At 39.7% G+C, this 10,496-nt stretch overlaps 1 non-coding gene across 1 annotated transcript; it reads right to left on the bottom strand.

The window, feature by feature from the left end:
- Positions 1–538: 538 nt before the first annotated feature.
- On the bottom strand, positions 539–645 carry LOC148295717 (small nucleolar RNA R71). The gene has a single exon (XR_015834823.1). It is a non-coding gene; the product is annotated as a small nucleolar RNA R71 (small nucleolar RNA).
- Positions 646–10,496: the final 9,851 nt, after the last annotated feature.

Raw genomic sequence — 10,496 nt, 5'->3', positions numbered from 1 at the left:
GTTGCAACCCAACCGGGTGATCTCTGAAGTTCATAATCGTTTAGAAAGAGAGTTGTCAACTGCAAAAGAGCAAGCTCTTGCCACATTTACAAGTATTGCTCTCCACACTGAACTTCCTGGTTCTTCACCTTCAAATTCGGAAGCAAGTTCAGACCAAGAAGAAGAAGAAGAGATGGCTGCCAATGAGTTCATGGGAGAACTTGATATCCCAACAATTCCAGCATCTCCTTCAAGCATTTTGCTGCCCACTGTAGCTCGAAATTATGAGCTTAAATCTTCTCATCTTAATATGCTGCCTTCCTTTTATGGTTTACCTAATGAAGATCCATTAACTCATATAAAGGATATTTTTAATGTTGTGAGTTCTTTTCCCTTGACAGGTGTGACAGAAGATCAACTTCGAATGAGAGTGTTTCCATACACTTTGAAGGATAAGGCGAAATATTGGTTGAATTCTTTGAAGCCTGGTTCACTCACTACATGGGCTGCCATTCAAAAGAAGTTCTTGGAGAAATACTTCTCCACGCAAAAGACCGACATGCTTAGGGATAAGATCTTGTTATTTGCACAGCAAGATGATGAATCGTTTTGTGAAGCATGGGAGAGATTCAATGGGCTGCTCAACCAATGTCCTCATCATGGGATTCCATTGAAGCTTCAAATGCGTATGTTTTATAAAGGACTAACCCCTTCTAGTCATAATATAGTCACCAATTTTGCAGGTGGTTCTTTTAAAACTAAAACTCCAGAAGAAACATACGAACTCTTTGAGGAGATAGCAATGGAGACCCAACATACGGATACAAGAGGTAAACGTGTTATTAGTGGTTCTAATGATGCTTCTAGTGTGCAGATTTCAAAACTGGAACAAAAGCTAGATGCTCTTCTTGCATTAAACTCAAGAAGCCCTCCGAAGGAAGTGTGTAGTATTTGCGAAACTCCTGACCATGCTACCATAGCTTGTCCACTTGGGGCTGGATATCCAGAATTTGTGCAAGAGCAAGCTAAGTTGGTAAATTCCTACAACCAAGGTCCAAGAAATGATCCATACTCTCAAAGTTATAATCCAGGTTGGAGGAATCATCCAAACTTTTCATGGAGGAATACTCAGAATCAAGCCAATCCCCCTTCATTCCAAAAGCCACAACAAACATCATCATTGGATGATATAGTTAAGCAGATGGCAATCAACCAATCCAATTTCCAGCAAACTACACAAGCTGCCATTGCCAAATTGGAAGTTCAAATAGGCCAATTAGCTGCTGAAATAACTCAAAGAGCACCTGGGAAATGGCCAAGCCAAACCGAGATCAATCTAAAGAACCAAGAAGCCAAGGCCATTCATGTGCTCAGATCAGGTAAGATCATTGATAGTAAAGTTGATTCTAATCTTTCAAATGATGTTGTGATTGTAGAAGATGAAGAGGAGGAGACCACGGCTACAGAAGGGGAACATCTCAAAACTTCTCAATCTGCTCCTAATGCCAAATCAGATTCTCAGGAATCCAAACAATTCCAATTGCATAAGAGAGATGACAAATTTGTGCCACCACATCTTCAAGAAGATAGATACGTGCCACCCGCTCCATATGTTCCACCGATTCCATTTCCAGGCCGTCTTAAGAAAGCAAAGCAAGATAAGGCTTTTAAAGAGATTTATGATATTTTGAGTAAAGTTAATATCAATTTGCCTTTGCTTGATGTTATTGAACAGATTCCTGCATATGGAAAGTTCATCAAGGACTTGAAAACTCACAAGCTCAATTTCGCTCCAAATGAAGATGTAAAGCTTGACCAGAATGTAAGTGCTGTGTTGCAAAGGAAGCTTCCACCAAAACTAGTTGATCCTGGCAGCTTTGACATTCCCATTAACATTGGAGGCAATAAGGTTGGAAGAGCCATGTTGGACTTGGGAGCAAGTGTCAACCTAATGCCATATTCATTGTATCAAAAGCTTGGCTTAGAAGGGATGAAGAAGACTTCAATACGACTTGAACTAGCTGATCATTCTATAAAATATCCAAAAGGTATTGTAGAAGATATTTTAGTTCAAGTTAATACACTAATTCTCCCTGCTGATTTTGTAGTGATGGACATGGAAGACAATCCAAATGGAGATCATGTTGATCGCATTCTCCTAGGCAGGCCATTCATGGCCACTGCAGACACAGTTATCAAAGTGAAAGATAGCACCCTTTCCATGACTGTTCTGGGTGAAACTGTTGAATTTAAAATGCTTAATGCTCTATCTCAACCTTCTATCTCTCTTGATTCTTGCTTTTCAATTGATGTTGTGGATCATGAGGTTTCTTCCAAAATTTTGCAGAGAAAGTCTAATGATGCTCTAGAAGCTGTCTTAACACAAGAAGAGGAAGATCTTTGTGAACCGGAGTTCCAAGAAGTGGTGGCTGCCTTAGAAGTGTTTCAACCATACCCACCATCCTTTAGGCCACCACTCGAGCCTCTTGGACCATCATCCACGAAATTGGAGCCATCCATTATCACCCCACCAAAGCTAGAACTTAAACCACTGCCCAATCATCTTAAATATACTTATTTGGGTGCTAACGAAACTCTCCCTGTTATAATTGCTGCAGGTCTCACCTCACATGAAGAAGAGAGCTTAATTAAGGTTCTAAAAGAGCATAAAACAGCCATTGGGTGGACCATAGCAGACATCAAAGGAATTAGTCCAAGCATGTGCATGCACCGGATTCTAATGGAAGAAGACAGCAAACCATCCCGTGATGCCCAAAGGAGGCTAAATCCCAACATGAAAGAGGTGGTTAGAGCTGAAGTTTTAAAGCTACTCGATGTAGGAATCATCTACCCAATTTCAGATTCTAAGTGGGTGAGCCCTGTACAAGTTGTTCCGAAGAAGTCCGGAATCACCGTTGTGAAGAATGAGAAGAATGAGATAGTTCCTACACGAACTATCACTGGTTGGAGAGTTTGCATTGATTACAGGAAGTTGAACACATCCACTAGAAAAGATCATTTCCCCTTGCCTTTTATTGATCAAATGCTTGAACGTTTATCTGGCCATGCTTACTATTGTTTTCTTGATGGTTTTTCAGGTTATAATCAAATTCCCATTGCTCCGGAAGACCAAGAGAAAACCACATTCACATGCCCATTTGGTACGTTTGCTTATAGAAGGATGCCATTCGGTTTGTGCAATGCCCCAGCAACTTTCCAAAGATGCATGATGTCAATCTTTTCAGATATGGTGGAACGATTCATTGAGGTATTTATGGATGATTTTTCAGTTTTTGGTTCCTCTTTTGATAATTGTCTTCACCACTTGTCTCTAGTGCTTAAAAGATGCCAGGAAACAAATCTGATTTTGAATTGGGAGAAGTGTCACTTCATGGTGAGACAAGGCATTGTGCTAGGCCATGTGATTTCAAGCAAGGGAATTGAAGTGGATAAAGCCAAGATCGATCTCATCTCAAATCTGCCACCCCCTACCTCTGTGAAAGGAATTAGAAGCTTTCTAGGTCATGCTGGATTCTATAGAAGGTTCATCAAAAATTTCTCAAGCATTACAAGGCCATTGTGTAATCTCCTTGCTAAGGATGCTGTTTTTGAGTTTAATGAAGCTTGCATGGAAGCCTTTACTACCTTGAAGAGGGAGCTAACTTCAGCCCCTATTATCATAGCTCCAGATTGGTCTTTACCATTTGAAATAATGTGTGATGCCTCTGACTTTGCTATTGGTGCAGTTTTAGGTCAAAAGAAGAACAAGCTCCCCCATGTGATTCATTATGCTAGCCGGACCTTGAATGATGCTCAAATCAACTACTCCACAACAGAGAAGGAGTTCCTTGCTGTGGTTTTTGCTTTAGAAAAATTTCGTTCTTATCTTGTTGGTTCTAAAGTAATTGTTTATTCTGACCATGCAGCTCTTAGATACTTGCTCACTAAGAAGGACGCAAAACCACGCTTAATTAGATGGATTCTCTTGCTGCAAGAGTTCGATTTGGAAATTCGAGACAAGAAGGGATGTGAGAATGTGGTAGCTGATCATTTGAGCAGAATTGTGGTTGAAGAAAAAGGAGAAGCTGTGCTACCCTTGAATGAGACTTTCCCTGATGAACAACTATATGCTGCCCAAGTCAAAGAACCATGGTATGCTGATTTTGTTAATTATCTTGCTTGTGGTGTTCTTAGAAATGATCTAACTTCTCAGGACAAGAAGAAGTTCTTTTCCATGGTGAAACATTATGTCTGGGATGAACCTTTCTTATTCAAGCATTGCCCGGATCAACTCATCAGAAGATGTGTTCCAGAAGAAGAGCAAGAAAGCATACTTAGGCATAGCCACGAATTGGCTTGTGGAGGTCACTTTGGAGCTAAGAAAACAGCACTTAAAATTCTCCAATCTGGTTTCTTTTGGCCCACTCTATTCAAAGATGCGTTTAATTTTTGTGTTAAGTGTGATAGGTGTCAAAGGATGGGGAACATAAGTCGCAGGAACGAAATGCCATTGAATAGCATACTTGTTGTGGAGCTCTTCGATGTGTGGGGTATTGATTTCATGGGACCATTCCCATCTTCCTTTGGTTGTACTTACATACTTGTTGCTGTTGATTATGTGTCTAAATGGGTGGAAGCCATAGCCACCAAAACCAATGATCATAAGGTGGTGCTCAAGTTCTTGAAGGATAATATTTTCACAAGGTTTGGTACTCCAAGGGCTGTCATTAGTGATGGAGGCAGCCACTTCTGTAACAAGCCATTCGAAGCACTCATGAAGAAGTACAACATCACCCATCGAGTCTCTACACCATATCATCCACAAACTTCTGGTCAAGTGGAAATAAGCAATAGAGAAATTAAGCACATCCTGGAGAAGGTGGTGAACAATACAAGGAAAGATTGGGCAGCCAAGCTCAATGATTCATTATGGGCTTATAGGACTGCATATAAGACTCCCATTGGGATGAGCCCTTATCGTCTTGTGTTTGGGAAAGCTTGTCACCTGCCAATGGAGCTTGAACACAATGCTTTTTGGGCCATCAAGAAGTTAAATTTTGATCTAGACAAGGCAGGCCATGCAAGAAAGTTTCAGCTCAATGAATTGGAAGAAATTAGACATGAGTCTTATGAGAATGCAAAGCTTTACAAAGAACGAACCAAGAGTTACCATGACAGAAACATTCAACGGAAAGAGTTCTCCAAAGGTATGTCAGTTCTTTTGTTTAACTCACGATTGCGTCTCTTTCCAGGAAAATTGAAGTCTAGATGGCAAGGCCCATTCACCGTGGTCAATGTTTCTCCCTATGGAGCTGTGGAGATTCAAAACCCTAAAGACGGCTCAACTTTCAAAGTAAATGGACAACGTTTAAAGCCATTCTATGAGGGAATCTCAGCTGGCATTCAAACAGGCCATGTGGTGGATCAACTTCCCTTTGTACCATCAACTTAGCTGATCACATAATGTCTTGCCAAGACAGTAACTAAGGCGCTTCTTGGGAGGCAACCCATGTGTTCAAGAAGAAGGTGCTTGGTAGCAATCGACCTAATCGCATCAAGGGGGAGCATTTCTATCCTTTCTCTTTACTTGTTTTGTTTTTATTTTAGTCATTTTAAGTTTCTGTTTCTTTAAATAATTTTTTTTCATATGAGCTAACTTTTGGTAACCCCAGTGAGCACCTCTGTCAATACAGTGTCTAGGAGTTCTTTAGGCGACACCTTCGGTGTCTAAGAAGTTTGGGTTTTAAGCGGGACCATTGTGACCCCTCCAAACTTCCCGGATCCCCTGGCTGTGTTTTCTGAGGCCCTTAACTGGTCATCCGTGAGTTGCTTGTATTTTTTTTTTTTTTTTTTTTTTTTTTTTTTTTTTTTTTTTTCTTCTAAACTTTTTCTTAACTTTTCCCTTTATCATTTACTTGTTCTCAATCATCTTTACTTTGCTTTAACATTGAGGACAATGTTCAATTCAGGTCTGGGGGGAAGGTTTTCAAATTTCATTCATTTGTGTTTTCAATTTTCGTTCATTTGTCACTAATTTTTTTTTAATGTCATACAATCGATGCTATGGAGCTGCCATTGAGGTTTTCATATCAGAATTTTGCACTTCACAAAGCTTTGGCTCCTAGAATTCTGGTGGCTAAAGTACCATGCTCAAATTCTCGAAGGAGAATAGTGGAGACTACCCTAGTGAGCTATATTGAGCCCAATTGCTTTCTTGAGAGGGTTTAAAGTGTTTCTACTTCTCATCCCAATTTATTTTCTTCATTTCAGTCTAAATGATCTCATTATTCCATTTTGATTGAATACTAAGGATGATTCTCTTTTGCAGATATCATGTGCTTGCTCTCATTCATGAATGAACTCATTGAAGTGATGCTAGGCTATGTGTGCATAACCATTCGATGTGCTTTCTTTTCACCCTACCTATATGTGTGTTCCATCAACCCTCTTGAAGCCAAACACTTAAAGCCTTTTCTTCTATCACCCTCATCATTTCCCTACCTTTGTATCTCAATCTGAGATACTTCACCTATTGTAGCCATACCCTATAGCTTAGAAATATACCAAGGTGTGCCAAGATAAAGTTTGAAGCAAGGAAGTTGCTGCCATGTGCCTAAATGAAAGATGGTGTGATTCTGTGCAATGAAGTTAATGAAGATGCAGATCAAATCAACGAAGATGAAAGTGTTTCGATTTGATCTAAGTGTAAAAAAATAAAAATAAATAAATAAATAAATAAATAAAGTCTATGCCAGGTGGTACCATGAAGTTTGCAGCCATGCCATTATAAGTCAATGCTACCTTGCAGATCAATGAAGAATGCAACCTTGGTATGTTCTTAAGTTACCTGTTTTTTCTTCCAATTCTTCCATTTCCCCTAACCTTACCTTTCATTACAAACCTTGTGAAAGACCTAGCTGATCTTTGAGGATGTATTCATGGGTGCTGGTAGGTATGTGTGTATCTCTATTCTTAGTATTTGATTCCCTTCATGAGATCTAACCAAATATTGTGCTTCTATTTCATATACTCACTTTAGCTTGTTTGAGAGAATAAAACCATTGGTTCTGAGTGATTGAGTGTTATCTGTGAGAATTAGAGTCGAACAATGTTCTTTATTCAAGGTTTGAGTGTGCTTGCTTTGAAACCGTGTGCCTTTGAGCTATAGCTTCCACATTACACACTGATTGATCACCTATCTTGGCAACTCTACGGTGTTGGAGGTATGACTAAAGTTTTCTTTCGTTCTCATTAGTTGATTTCAAGTTTTACTAACCACTTTGTTTTGTAGAGTTAGTAATGCGTTTGTGGGTATCGTTTCTGTTAAACCCTCAGGAGACACAACTCCTCCTACTAGGGATGCCTAGAGGTTTAAAGGCTTGTTGCATACGCTCAATGCAATCGAGTTACCTACGAAAGTGGTTTAGTTAACTTTTTGTTTTTAACTTTGTTTTGTGTTGTTTTGCTCGAGGACTAGCAAAATCTAGGTTTGGGGGTATTTGATCGGTTCATAATTGTATATCATTTTGTACCCTTCTAGCTTATGATTTGGCTATGTGTTTGAGTTAAACTTGTGCTTTTAATCCTTTTTGTGTTTATCTTTCAGTTAATTGACATTTAGGTAACAATGATGACTTTGGATAGGAAATGATGCAATCCATGCATGTTAAGGCTTGATTTGGGTGAATGGAAGAAGGGCTTAAAGACAAACACATTTTGGCTACAACTCCTTTCCAGCCCAATTTCGTAGGTCAGCTTCTTGGCCTTGGATCAGCATGCTATGGGGCTTGGATGAGGTGAAGATCTTCATGAAACTTGTTCCAATGGGTGTCTAGTACAACATATCCAAATTTCAGCCCAATTGGACATTTGTGGAGTGCTCAGCCCGCCCAACACTCAACCCTGCTCAGGAGGATTTGCAGCTGCCAGCTTTGTCATGTGCCTCCATGTGCCTCACCCATGCTGCAACTGACTTTGGATCCAACATAATGAGTGAAGTGGGGAGGCATTCCAGCTATGAAATTCTAAAGGATCAAGTTGGTACATGCTGGAGTTATTATAAAGAAAGCATGTGCATGCATGTAAAGCATAAATGAAATGAAGTCAATTCCAGTCTCTGTTCGGCAGCCAAATTGCAAGGCCCAAAACGCATACTTCTACTGCTCCGATGGGACTACTTTCTTCATAGAAGTTGTTCCAATGGGTGTCTACTATAACATATCCAGATTTGAGCCCCATTGGATAAGTTTTGAAACCTCTGGCCTTCCTACACCAAGTCTGGTTCAGAAGACTCGTTTTTGTTCAACAACCAAAAGAAGACCACATGGGTTGGCAGCAAAAGGCAGCCACAATTGATCACCTTTGATCCCATGTGAAGAAAGCTTGAGGTACAGCAAAAGAAGTATGGGATGGGATTGATTCCAACCACACTAACATAGACAAGATGAAGTGGGAGTTATGGGTTGTATTAAATGAGGAATGGTGGTGTTGGATTTCATCATGATGTTCCTCCCTCTTAGCCCTATAAATAGAGGAGTCTTCAAGCTACAAAATTCACTTCAGCCATCCTCCACACTTCCATCATCCAGAAATCATCCTCATACATTCCCACAACCCCAAACACTCAAGCAATCAACCCAATACTCTAAACTGTCCCAAAATCACCAAAACAGCTCCAGAAAACCTCCCTTCCATTTCCCTACGAATTTCCTCTTTCTCATCCATCACCACTCACTCAAGCTCATCTCAAATCACCTCCATATCCTTCATACATCCTTCTAGACGTGGAGAAGCTCTTGGAGAAGCATTGGACACTACAAGAACTTCAGAAAAGGGTTTTTCTACTCTTATGGCATTCATTATGTTTTCCCATTTCTATTTTAGTTTCTTTTCCATTATGAGTAACTAAATCCATAACTAGGGCTTCGATGTAACCTAACATGAATATTCTGGGTTTATAAGTTTGGAGTTTCAAGTTTGATTCATGATTCATGTTCTTATTCATTATGCTTATAAGTTAACATGCTTGTTTGAATGATTGATCACCATTAGAACTTGTTTGTTAACTATCTTGGTTTGAATTAAGAGTAGACACCATGCTTTAATTCGAATTGAACTATGAATAGGAAGAGTATGTATGGACATTCGACAACAGGGATTAGATACATGCTTGGTTGTTTAAATTGTTCTTCTATGCTTAATGGGTTCCTAATGCTTAATTTTAGGTTAGACAACAAATGATCAAATTAGGGAATTAGGAACACAAGGTTAGGATCAAACACCATGGCCTAATCATACTTTAGCTAGAATCAATCTTTGAATCTGAATTAGACTTGTTACTTGACTCCATATAACCCAGAATTGAATTGTTATGGTGATTCGAATGCCCTAGTCTCCAAATCTGTTTTCCAACTCTTAAAACCACTCTTTGTTACACTTGTTTATGTGCTTTCATTCGCAATTTCAGTCTGCTCACTTCCTTTCACAATCACAATCACTCTCACTTTAATTTCTGTTTTAGACTTAACTTCCTAACTTCTTGAATTCGGTAATCTACGTACATAACTAATTTGAACTTCTCAGTCTTCGTGGGTACGACCTCGTACTTGTCTTGCTATATTACTAATTGCCCCGTACAATTGCGAGTTAACATAATAATTAACAACATGGGCTCGATCCGAAATCAATAGGTCTTCCAAATTGGACAATTTAAGTTCAACGGCAGTTCGTTCCTAATTGGAGTGGTTGGTGTATTCCATACTTCTAGCGATTGGATTTCACTCAAAACTCACTAAATGACTCCTCCCACCATATTATGATGTTGCCCAAGTTTTGGGCTCGATCCGAAATCAATAGGTGTGAGAAAATGGACAATTCAAGTTCAACGGCAGTTCGTTCCTAATTGGAGTGGTTGGTGTATTCCATACTTCTAGCGATTGGATTTCACTCAAAACTCACCAAATGACTCCTCCCACCATATTATGATGTTGCCCAAGTTTTGGGCTCGATCCGAAATCAATAGGTCTTCCAAATTGGACAATTCAAGTTCAACGGCAGTTCGTTCCTAATTGGAGTGGTTGGTGTATTCCATACTTCTAGTGATTGGATTTCTCTCAAAACTCACCAAATGACTGCTCCCACCATATTATGATGTTGCCCATGTTTTGGGCTCGATCCGAAATCAATAGGTGTGAGAAATTGGACAATTCAAGTTCAACGGCAGTTCGTTCCTAATTGGAGTGGTTGGGGTATTCCATACTTCTAACAATTGGATTTCACTCAAAAGTCACCAAATGACTCCTCCCACCGTATTATGATGTTGCACAAATTTGGGGCTCGATCCGAAATCAATAGGTGTGAGAAATTGGACAATTCAAGTTCAACGGCAGTTCGTTCCTAATTGGAGTGGTTGGTGTATTCCAAACTTCTAGTGATTGGATTTCACTCAAAACTCACCAAATGACTCCTCCGACCATATTATGATGTTGCCCAAGTTTTGGGCTCGATCCGAAATCAAT

This window comes from Prunus avium, chromosome 3 (genome assembly GCF_965620075.1).
Source record: "Prunus avium chromosome 3, drPruAviu1.hap1.1, whole genome shotgun sequence".
NCBI lineage: Eukaryota > Viridiplantae > Streptophyta > Magnoliopsida > Rosales > Rosaceae > Prunus > Prunus avium.
The sequence above is the reverse complement of the archived record's forward strand: the minus strand, read 5'-3'. Positions and strand labels throughout refer to the sequence as shown.